The sequence below is a fragment of the Bos grunniens genome, chromosome 9 (assembly GCF_055505025.1).
Source record: "Bos grunniens cultivar Pamir isolate PY7600 chromosome 9, Bosgru_T2T1.0, whole genome shotgun sequence".
NCBI classification, from domain to species: Eukaryota; Metazoa; Chordata; class Mammalia; order Artiodactyla; family Bovidae; genus Bos; species Bos grunniens.
In genome coordinates this window covers 1,210,077-1,222,997 of record NC_141173.1, presented here as the reverse complement: position 1 = coordinate 1,222,997, position 12,921 = coordinate 1,210,077, and the positions used below count along the sequence as shown (strand labels likewise).

Sequence of the window (12,921 nt, the reverse complement as noted above, 5' to 3'; positions counted from 1 at the left end):
CATGGCAAGAGCAGTCCAGGAGGAGGCCTGCCCCGGCTGGACCCATCAGTATACCAAACCTGGGCATCTATTGGGGCTTTACCTTCCTTAAACAGCGAGGGTTCTGGCCTCATCATCGGAGTGTCTCCCAATGTGTCCACTGTAAATGTCACCGGTCCTAATATATTAGGTCCTAAAATATTATTAGCTGTTAACTCTTGAAACAATGGCCTGTCAGATAGAGAACTCCTTTGTTCTAAGTATGCCCCTGACTTAGCCTAAGTTGGGGTTTGTGCCACTCCTGTCTTGGGAGCAGACACCCAAGACCACAGCAAGCCCACTATAGGATGTGTTGTCTTGACAAGCACCAGGGCCTGCCCTATGATCACCTCTGTGGCAGTAAAGTGTCATACACAGCTGCCAATTTCTTCTCCACCAATGAGTATCTCATTTCTGCCCACTTCTTAATTGGGACCAAAATCCCAAAGGAGCACCTAGCCGCTCTTGTCGTTGCCACAAGCCCCACCCAAACCATTCCTGGGTAATGAGTAATGAAGTTGCTCAGTAGCATACACTTTGTAATCCTGTGGACTGTAGCCTACCAGGTTCTGCCACCCATAGAATTTTCCAGGCAAGAGTACTGGAATGAGTGTCATTTCCATCTCCAAGGGATCTTCCTGACCTGGGGATGGAACCCAGGTCTCCCACATTGCAGGCAGATGCTTTACCCTCTGAGCCACAATGTATACATCTAATTCAAATGTTTTGTGGGATTCACAGCCTGCAGTGCCTGGGTCTGTTGAACTGCTTGTTTGATGGCTCAGAACACATGTTACACAGTATCTGACCAGTCCCAAGTTACCCCCCCTTTTTTTTTAACAAGCATAAGGGACATGCCATTTGGGCTAGGTGAGGTATGAACGTCCTCTATAGGTTTGAAACTGAGTCACCATTGTAGGCAGTGGGAACATTTGTCTTTTATCAGCCATCATAACTTTTCTTTTGGTTTAACTTTTGTTTTAAACTTTAAACGTTTGTTTAAAGTTTGGTATAACTTTTGTCTTACCTGACCAGACAATTTCCAAGAATTTGACGGACAATCTAGGCCCTTGGATTTTTGTGGTGTTTATCACCCATCCACATGATTTCAAATGTGTTATAAGCCTGGGTGTACATTGTTCTAAATCTGTAAGAAACTGGAAGTTAGTAACACATCATTAATATAATGAAACAATTTCACTGATGTAGGGCCGTTTCATTTTTCCAGTAACCAGCCTGTGACATATTGGGCTATGTAAATATCTTTGGGGAAGGACCTGTTATGTCTGCTAATGCCCTTCCTAAGTGAATGCAAATGGATCTTGACTCTCAGCAGCTAAAGCTGCTGAAAGTGTTAGTCGCTCAGTCATGTCTGACTCTGTGATCCCATGGACTGTAGCCTGTTAGGCTCCTCTTTCCATGGGTTCTCCAGGCAAGAATACTGGAGAAGGTTGCCATTCCTTTCTCCAGGGGATCTTCCCAACCCAGGGATCGAATCCAGGTCTCCTGCATTGCAGGCATATACTTTACTATCTCTTTATTACCATCATGGAGAAAAAGGCATTAGCTAAATCCACCACAGTGGTAAGTGCCCAAGGCTGTGGTTAACTGGTTCATCAAATTGTAGATTGATGGCATGGCAGCACACATACGTGCCACCATTTTATTTAGTTCCTTGTAATCCACAGTCATTTGCCATGAGCCATCAGGTTTCCAGATGGGCCACACAGGGGAGTTGAATGGGCTCTGTGCAGGGCATACAATGTCTATTTTTGTCAGCTTGGCAATGGTGGCACTTATTTTTTGTGGTCACCTGGTAGATGATATTGTCTCACATTTACTGCCCTCTGGAGTGTTGGCAACACCCTTGGGGGATGCTTTGTATATCCCTTCATGACTGTCTTTATTATACACACTCGAAGACAAAATTTCCTCACAGAGGTCTGTAACATGAGGCCTTGTAAGACATCTATCTCTAAAATATATTCTGGAGTTGGGAACACCTACACAGTGTATACTCACATGGGAAGCCATCTGATTTCCAACAGTAAGGACATAGGCTTTACTTCCATAGTTTGGCCACTGTAGCCATCAGTATATACACTGGGACCAGGAAAAAATTTTTTTTTTGGTTTGTCATATATCAGGCTGCATTCAGCACTGGTGTCTACCAGGGCCATAATTCTTTGTACATTGGTGCGTGACCAGTGAATTATAAGTTCTTCACGGAGCCTCTGGTCCCTGCTTGGACTCTCTGGGTAGGCACCTTGGCCTGACCCCTATTCAAAGCAAAAATAGGGCATCAGCAGAAATATCTTCAGTGGGCATAAAGTTCTCTAGCTGAACTGTCTATATTTTCATATTTGGTAAACTGCTTTTCCAATTTCAATTGCTTCCACAGCTCTAGGAGTACAGCATTAGGTTGCTCATCAATTTTATTTTTGTCAAGTCCCATTGCTAGCAAGGCAGTCCACATTTGTATCCATGTTACCTGGGTAGGGCCTTTACTGGCTTGGTTTCCCATGGGGGCCTTCACAACCCTAATGCTTTTGGCCTGCCACCACCCTTCAGTGTCTCCCAAGCTAGCCATCATCGAGGTCACCTCATAGATAGGGCATCCCACATAGGGTGTAAGTATAGCAGGTAGAGATTCAAAATAGGTGGACAGAGTGCTATTCAAAATGGTGTTTCACATACCGCCAGTGAAATGTTCCTCGTCAGGGCTCCAGGTGTTCACGTTAAACACCACCTGTCTCATGTCTAATTCTATCAACACATGGGTCAACTCAGCATTGATATGCCACTTACTAACAGTACCTGGGAGCTCTCCTGTGTTAGTCCACATGGTGTGGATGGCAGCATTGATCTACTCTAGGAGGCTGTGTGTTTGGTTAGGTGCATCCTGCATAAGTCACCTAGCATTCTGCAATTTTTGTCTCAATGAGCAGTGCGTGGTTAGGGATGCCAGCTGTTCTACCTCATTCCCCAGAACAAAGGACGCCATCTACCCCTGTGTCTCAAAGTCACAACATCCATGTTGTCAAGGGTTCTCCAAGCCTGTGTTGAAACCATAGCCCCAAATTACCAATTCTGCCTGAGTATATGTCTTATATGTCATAAACTCAGTCATACTGGGGGCCTCTTCTGTGTATTCTTGCCACCTCTTCTTAATATCTTCTGCTTCTGTTAGGTCCATACCATTTCTGTCCTTTATTGAGCCCATCTTTGCATGAAATGTTCCCTTGGTATCTCTAATTTTCTTAAAGAGATCTCTAGTCTTTCCCATTCTATTGTTTTCCTCTATTTCTTTGCATTGATCACTGAGGAAGGCTTTCTTATCTCTCCTTGCTATTCTTTGGAACTCTGCATTCAAATGGGTATATTTTTCCTTTCCTCCTTTGCTTTTCGCTTCTCTTCTTTTCACAGCTATTTGTAAGGCCTCCTCAGACAGCCATTTTGCTTTTTCGCATTTCTTTTTCTTGGGGATGGTCTTGATTCCTGTATCCTCTACAATGTCACTAACCTCCATCCATAATTCATCAGGCACTCTGTCTATCAGATGTAGTCCCTTAAATCTATTTCTCATTTCCACTGTATAGTCATAACGGATTTGATTTAGGTCATACCTGAATGATCTAGTGGTTTTCTCCACTTTCTTCAATTTCAGTCTGAATTTGGCAATAAGGAGTTCATGATCTGAGCCACAGTCAGCTCCCAGTTTTGTTTTTGCTGACTGTATAGAGATTCTCCATCTTTGGCTGCAAAGAATATAATTAACCTGATTTCGGTTTTCACCATCTGGTGGTGTACATGTGTAGAGTCTTCTCTTGTGTTATTGGAAGAGGGTGTTTGCTATGACCAGTGCATTCTCTTGGCAGAACTCTATTAGCCTTTGCCCTGCTTCATTCCATATTCCAAGGCCAAATTTGTCTGTTACTCCAGGTGTCTCTTGACTTTCTACTTTTGCATTCCAGTCCCCTATAATGAAAAGGACATCTTTATTGGGTGTTAGTTCTAGAAGGTCTTGTAGGTCTTCATAGAACTGTTCAACTTCAGCTTCTTCAGTGTTACTGGTCGGGGCATAGACTTGGATTACTGTGATATTGAATGGTTTGCCTTGGAAACGAACAGAGATCATTCTGTTGTTTTTGAGATTGCATCCAAGTACTGCATTTTGGACTCTTCTGTTGACCATGATGGCTACTCCATTTCTTCTAAGGGATTCCTGCCCACAGTAGTAGATCTGAGTTAAATTCACCCATTCCAGTCCATCTTAGTTCACTGATTCCTAGAATGTTGATGTTCACTCTTGTCATCTCCTGTTTGACCACTTCCAATTTGCCTTGATTCATGGACCTAACATTCCAGGTTCCTATGCAATATTGCTCTTTACAGCATCTAACCCTGCTTCCATCACCAGTCCCATTCACAACTTGGTACTGTTTTTGCTTTGGGAGTTATTTCTTCCGTGATCTCCAGTAGCATATTGGGCGCCTACTGACCTGGGGATTTCATCTTTCAGTGTCCTATCTTTTTGCCTTTTCACACTGTTCATGGGATTCTCAAGGCAAGAATACTGAAGTGGTTTGCCATTCCCTTCTCCAGTAGACTACATTCTGTCAGACCTCTCCACCATGACCTGGCCGTCTTGGGTGGCCCCACAAGGCATGGCTTAGTTTCATTGAATTAGACAAGGCTGTGGTCTGTGTGATCAGATTGGCTAGTTGTCTGTGATTGTAGTTTCAGTCTGTCTGCCCTATGATCCCCTCTCTCAGTGCCTACCATCTTACTTGGGTTTCTCTTACCTTGGATGTGGGGCCTCTCTTCACAGCTGCTCCAGAAAAGCCCAGCCGCTTCTCCTTACTTAGAAGCAGGGCAGCTCCCCTCAGCCACCACTGAGATGTCCCCCCTGGGCCATAGGCTTCTCATGTTTTTTTTTTTTTTTTTTTTTTTGTTGTTGTTGTACAATGGGTCTCACTGACAAGCAAGGACCCGTGGGTTCCTCATCTTTTATTACCTCATAGTCCAAGGTGACACATTCTACAAGACCATGCAGCTTTTGTTCCAGCATCTGAACCAGTTGCTCTAGTTCCTCTGCTTGTCTCTTTAGTTTGCACACTTGCAGAGCATCATGGAGAACACTTTCCATATTCACCTTCAAGGCCACCAATAAAATCCACCCCATGGTGTCAGTGACAGTACATGCTGCTTTGTCCAGCAAATGAGAGCTTACCACCTGTAATACCTTTTCAGTACTATATGGTGACCCATTCTCTGCCGCCCAGAGTTCCACCAGCGCCCATGCCAAGAGGACCACAGCCATCAGGTACTCATGCTCTGTGATGGCCACTGGCCTCCTCCTTCCATTGGAGCCACGGACTCCCCTACCTGCTGGGTATTCTGCTGACTACACCAGTTGTCTTGCTTCTTGTGTTGTGAACTGAACCCAGGGTAGATAAGGCGTGACTGGGGAAGTTGGAAGAACACTCAAGGAGCCATGGGGACTGCAGACATGTTTATTCTCTCTGGGCAACAGCAGCTGGGAGTACTCAAGTAGGAATGATATACTAAGACAGAACAAAAGTGACTCATGGCCAGGCAGGTACAATGTGATGCATATGCACAGTGCTACAGCTGTTACATAACCATACAAGGTCAGCAATATCATTGTTTACAGAACACAAGGTGAGGGGGCATGAGAAAGTGGGACAGGATAGCCTGACTGATGCCATGCTGTCAGTTATTTTCTTCACAGAGGTTGAAAGCCCTGAGGACACTCAGGGGACTAATGTGGCATAGCAACCCAAACCATAGGAACACCAGAGAGACAAAAAAAGAAAAACAAAGATCTTTCTGTGGGAAGGCTCTAATGCCACACTGTAACCTCTGGTGTGGTCACAGAGCAAAGAATCATGCCCTAGCGAATACCAAAGGAGAGAAAACCTGCCTCCCTGGAGGCAGAGAGGCAGGTGCATGACAGCCAGAGGCAGAAGGCAAGGGTCTGCTCCAAACTTGCCACAGAGACTGCATCTGCCACCAAGCTGTGAGAAGGCTGCCTTTTCACTAAGCCTGGTATTCTAGATGGTTCATATCTGCCAGGAGTGTCACAGATTGATAGTAGCCACCCTGAGGAGATGCATGGCCCACCTAGGACTGTACATGCATGGCAAACCCAGGATTCTGAGCAGTTTGGAGCAGGCTTGGACCTGGAAAGCATATGAAATACATGGCCCACCTGGGACTGTGCCCTCACAGAGAACCTGGGAGCCTGAGTGGCTTAGATCTAGGAAGTGCATGCCACCTTAGGCTGTGTCAACCCCTCTGTGGCTCATCCACTGTGAGCACTCCCCACATATGCCAGTGGTGTTTCTTTGCAGAAGAAACAAGTGGTGTTTCCACAGCACAACTGAGCAAGTGACCCTGAATAAGTGGCCACTTTTGCCCCCTTGTGTCAGTGCAGATATTAGACACTGAAGAGACTTGCAAGCAGAAGAGCCCAACCTAAGCAAAGAAAAGAAAGGGGAACTGCCTCAGAAGTGGCAGGTGCAAAAGATTAAAATCCTGAAGTTAAACTGAGGCTGTGCATTTGAGGGGCAATTGTAGACTTTGAGAACAAGTACAACCTGGAACAAGGGATTATCTGACACTGAACTGAACCTACAGTACTTTTTTTTTTTTTAATTTTTGTGTTCAATTTTTTTTCCATATATTGTACCTTTGAGAATCTAATCTCTATTCTAGGTTTTTAATTTTTGCTTTTTAATATTTATTAGTAATTTTGTACTTATAAGAGTCTAATTTTTAGTATCCATTTTCACTTAGGGATTTGATTACTGTGCTTGATTGCTCTCTTCCCTTTTGACTCTCCCTTTTCTCCTCCTGGTCAGCTCTATCTCCCTCCTCTCTCTTCTCTTTTCTGTGTAACTCTGTGATTCTCTTTGGGTATTCCTAATTGTGGAGAGTCATTTCATCATTAATCTAGGAGTTTTGTCTTCTGTGCTGTGTGGACTGAAAAGTCTTCATGCTACAGTAAGAGAAGGACTAAAAGGCAGGAGGCTCAACTGCAGAACGTTGGACCCTCATAGAACTCCTGATCCCAGGGAATATTAATAGACGAGAGCCCATCCAAAAGCCTTCATACCTACACTGAGACCAAGCTCCACCAAAGAGCCAGAAAGCTCCAGTGCAAGACACCCCACACTAATTCTCCAGCAAAACAGGAACACAGCCCTGAACACTAAAAGACAGACATCCCAGAGTCACAAAAAACCCATAGACACCCCAGAAATTCACTACTGGGCACTACATTGCCCTCCAGAGAGATGAGATCCAACTCCATCCACAAGAACACAGAGACAGGGTCCCCCAACAAGGAAACCTTCACAAGCCACTGGTCCAACCCTACACACTGGGAATAAACTCTATAGTTAAGAGGAACTATGACCCTCCAGTCTTTAGAAAGGACACCCCAACACAGTAAACTAAACAAAATGAAAAGGGAGAGAAATATCCAGCAAGTGAAGAAACATGATAAAACCCCACCAAACCAGACAAAAGAGGAGGAGATAAGGAGTCTATGTGAAAAAAATCAGAATAATGATAGTAAAGATGATCCAAAAATCTTGAAAACAAAATGAAGTTACAGATAAATAGACTAGAGAATTGAATTGAGAAGATGCAAAATGTTTAACAAGGACCTAGAAGAAATAAAGAATAGTCAGTTAGTAATTAACAATGCAATAACTGAGACTAAAAACATTCTGGAGGGAAACAACAGTAGAATAATGGAGACAGAAGAAAGTATAAATGAGTTGGAAGATAGAATTGTGGAAATAAATAGAACGGGGGAAAAAAAAAAGGAATAGAAAGAAATGAGGACAGCCTCAGAGAACTCTGGGAAAATGTTAAATGCCTCAGAATTTGAATCATAGGTGTCCCAGAAGAAGAAGACAAAAGAAAGGGCATAAAAAAATGTTTGAGGAGACAATAGTTGACAATTTCCCTAAAATGGGGAAGGAAATAGCCACCCAAGCCCAAGAAGCCCAGGGAGTCCCATACAGGATAAACCCAATGCAAAACACACCAAGACACATAATAATCAAAAATTTGTTTAACAAAAATTAAACACAAAGAGCAAATATTAAAATCAGCAAGAGAAAATCAATAAATAGCATACAAGGGTATCCCCATAAGGGTAACAGCTGATCTTTCAACAGAAACTCTGTAGGATAAACCCAATGCAAAACACAGCAAGATGCATAATAATCAAACTAACAAAAATTAAACACAAAGAGTAAATATTAAAATCAGCAAGGGAAAATCAATAAATAGCATACAAGGGTATCCTCATAAGGGTAACAGCTGATCTTTCAACAGAAACTCTGTAGGCCAGAAGGGAATGGCAGAATATATTTAAAGTGATGAAACAGAAAACCTACAACCAAAATTACACTAACCAGCAAGGATAACATTCAGGTTCAAAGGAGAAATCAAAAAGTTTACAGACAAGCAAAAGTTGACAGAATTCAGCACCACAAAACCAGCTCTTCAACAAATGCTATGATTTTTCTAGACAGGAACAGGAGACACAGAAAAGGTTTATAAAAATGAACCCCAAACCATAAAGTAAATGGTAGTGGGATCATGCTTATCAATAATTACCTTAAACATAAATAGGTTAAATGCTCCAACCCAAAGACAAAGACTGGCTGAACGGATACAAAAACAAGACCCTTATATATGCTGACAATATGAGACTCACTTCAAACCCAGAGACACATACAGACTGAAAGTGAGGGGCTGGAAAAAGATATTTCATGCAAATGTAGATGAAAAGAAAGTAGGAGTAGCAACACTTAGATAAAATAGACTTTAAAATAAAGACCATTATAAGAGACAAAGGACACTACATAATGATCAAGGGATCAATTCAAGAAGAAGATATAACAATTATAAATAGTGTGCACTCAACATAGGAGCACCTCAATACAGAAGGCAAAAAATAATAGCTATTAAAGGGAAAATTGTCAGTAACACAATGATAGTGGAGGAATTTAAGGTGCAATTCACACTAATGGACAGATAATCCAGAGAGAAAATTATCAAGGAAACACAAACTTATAATGATACACTGGACTGGTTAGACCTAATTGATATCTACTGGGTGTTTCACTGAGACAATGGTTTTCACCTTTTTCTCAAGTACACATGGAACATTCTCAATGATAGATCACATACTTGGTCACAAATCCAGCCTTGGGAAATTAAAAACAATTGAAATCATTTTAAGCATCTTTTCTGATCAAAATGCTGTAAGATTAGATATCACCACAGGAAAAAAAAACTATAAAAAAACACAAACATATAGAGGCTAAACAACATGCTACTGAATAACCAACAGATCACTGAAGAACTAAAATAGGAAATAAAAGTATGCATAGAAACAAATGATAATGAAAATACGACTACCCAAAACCTATGGGATTCAGTAAAAGCAGTGCTAAGAGGAAAGTTCATAGCAATACAAACCTACCTCAAGAAGCAAGGGAAACATCAAGTAAACAACCTAACTTTACACCTAAAGCAACTAAAAAAAAAAACAAAAAACAAAAACAAAAAAAGAAATGGACAATTTCTTAGAAAATATAACCGTGTAAAACTGAACCAGGAAGAAACAGAAAATTTGAACAGACAAATCACAAGCACAGAAGTTGAATCTTCCAACAAACAAAACCCCAGGACACAGGCAAATTTTACCAAAAATTTAGAAAGAGGTAACACCTATCCTACTAAAACTCTTCCAGAAAACTGTAGAGGAAGGAAAACTCCACAATTCATTCTATGAGGCCACCATCACCCTGATATCAAACCAGACAAAGATGCCACAAAAAGAGAAAACTACAGACCAATATCACTGATGAACATAGATGCAAAAATCCTCAACAAAATTCTAGCAGATATATCATGATCAAGTGGGCTTTATTCCAGTGATGCAAGGATTTTTCAGTATCTGCGGATCATTCAGTGAGGTACACCATATTAACAAATTGAAAGATAAAAACCATATGGTCATTTCAATAGATGCAGAGAAAGACTTAGACAAAATTCAACACCTATTTCTATTTAAAAAAAAAATCTCCAGAAAATAGGCATAGATGAAACATACTTCAACATAATAACAGTCATATATGACAAAACCAGAGCAAACATTATCCTTAGTGGCAAAAAAATTGAAAACATTTCCTCTAAAACCAGGAACAATACAAGGGTGCCCACTCTCACACTACTATTCAACATAGCTTTTGAAGTCCTAGCCACAACAATCAGATAAGAAAAAGAAATAAAGGGAATCCAGATTGGAAAATAAGAAGTAAAGCTTTCACTGTTTGCAGATGACATGATCCTCCACATAGAAAGTGCTAAAGAAGTCACCAGAAAATTACTAGAGCTAATTAATTAATATAGTAAAGTTGCAGGATAAAATTTGTACACAGAAATCTCTTGTATTCCTATACACTAACAATGAAAAATCAGAGACAAATTAAGAAAACAATTGTATTCACTTTTGCAATGAAAATAATAAAATAATTAGGAATAAAATTACTTAAAGAAACAAATGACCTGTACACAGAAAACTATAAAACACTGATGAAAGAAATCAAAGATGATGCAAATAGATAGAGAATTTTACCATATTCTTGGACTTGGTGAAAATAAGTATACTACCAAAAGCAATCTATAGATTCAGTGCAATCACTTTCAAATTGCCAATAGTTGTTTCCACAGAACTATACCAAAAATGTTCACAATTAATGTGGAAACACAAAAGACCCCAAATAGCCAAAGCTATCACAATGATGTGATCAGTCACCTAGAGCCAGACATCCTGCAATGCCAAGTCAAATGGGCCTTAGGAAGCATCATTGCAAACAAAGCTAGTGGAGATGATGGAATTCCAGCTGAGGTATTTCAAGTCCTAAAAGATGATGTTATGAAAATGCTGCATGAATATGCCAGCAAATCTGGAAAACTCAGCAGTGGCCACAGGACTAGAAAAGATGTTTTAATTTCAATCTCAAAGAAAGGCAATGCCAAAGAATGTTCAAACTACCACACAATTGCACTCATCTCACTCACTAGCAAAGTAATGCTCAAAATTCCCCAAGCCAGATTTCAACAGTACGTGAACCGTGAACTTTCAGATGTTCAAGCTGGGTTTAGAAAAGGCAGAGGAACTAGAGATCAAATTGCCAACATCCATTGGATCATGGCAAAAGCAAGAGAGTTCCAGGAAAACATCTGCTGCTACTTTATTGGTTATGCCAAAGCCTTTGACCATGTGGATCACAACAAACTGGAAAATTCTTAAAGAGATGGGAATACCAGACCACCAGACCTGCATCCTGAGAAATCTGTATGCAGGTCAAGAAGCATCCGTTATAATTGGACATGGAACAACAGACTGGTTCCAAATCGGGAAAGGAGTACATCAAGGCTGAAATTGTCATCCTGCTTATTTAACTTATATGCAGAGTACATCATATGAAATGCCAGGCTAGATGAAGCACAAGCTGGAATCAAGATTACCGGGAGAAATATCAATAACCTCAGATATGCAGATGACACCACCCTTATGGCAGAAAGCAAAGAAGAACTAAAGAGCCTTTTGATGAAAGTGAAAGAGGAGAATGAAAAAGTTGGCTTAAAGCTCAATATTCAGAAAACTAAGATCATGGTATCTGGTCCCATCAGTTCATGGTGAATAGGTGGGGAAACAATGGAAACAGTGAAAGACTTTATTTTTGTGGGCTCCAAAAGCACTGCTGATGGTGATTGCAGCCATGAAATTAAAAGACGTTTACTTCTTGGGAAAAGTTATGACCAACCTAGATAGTGTATTTAAAAGCAGAGACATTACTTTACCAACAAAGGTCCGTCTAGTCAAAGCTATGGTTTTTCCAGTAGTTATGTATGGATGTGCTGCTGCTTCTCCTGCTAAGTCACTTCAGTCGTGTCTGACTCTGTGTGGCCCCATAGACGGCAGCCCACCAGGCTCCGCCGTCCCTGGGATTCTCCAGGCAAGAACACTGGAGTGGGTTGCCATTTCCTTCTCCAATGCATGAAAGTGAAAGGTGAAAGTGATGTCACTCAGTCATGTCTGACTCTTTGCGACCCCATGGACTGCAGCCTACCAGGCTCCTTCGTCCATGGGATTTTCCAGGCAAGAGTACTGGAGTGGGGTGCCATTGCCTTCTTTGGTATGGATGCGAGAGTTGGACTATAAAGAAAGCTGAGCGCTTGAAGGATTGATGCTTTTGAACTGTGGTGTTGGAGAAGACTCTTTAGAGTCCCTTGGACTGCAAGGAGTCCAACCTATCAGTACTAAAGGAAATCAGTCCCTAATATTCATTGGAAGGGCTGCTGCTGAAGCTGAAACTCCAATACTTTGGCCACCTGATGCAAAGAACGGACACATTGATAAAGACCCTAGTTTTGGGAAAGATTGCAGGCGGGAGGAAAAGGGAAAGACAGAGGATGAGATGGTTTGACGGCATCACTGATGCAATGGACATGAGTTTGAGTAGGTTCTGGGATTTGGTGATGGACAGGGAAGCTTGGTGTGCTGCGGTCCATGGGGTCGCAAAGAGTTGGACATTACTGGGTGACTGAACTGAACTGATTTTGAGAAAGAAGAATGGAGAATCAACCTTCCTGACTTCAGACTATACTACAAAGCTACAGTCATCAAGACAGTATGGCACTGACACAAAGACAGAAATATAGATCAATGGAACAAAATAGAAAGAAAGTCCAGAGATAAATTCATGTACCTCTGGACACCTTATCTTTGATAAAGGAGGCAAAAATATACAGTGGAGAAAAGATCATCTCTTCAACAAGTAG

The 12,921-nt window shown here is 41.4% G+C and overlaps 1 pseudogene; it reads left to right on the top strand.

Moving 5' to 3' along the window:
* The first annotated feature begins 1,566 nt into the window (after window positions 1-1,566).
* LOC147365532 (calsequestrin-1 pseudogene) overlaps window positions 1,567-12,921 on the top strand; it is a 28,166-nt pseudogene continuing 16,811 nt past the window's right edge.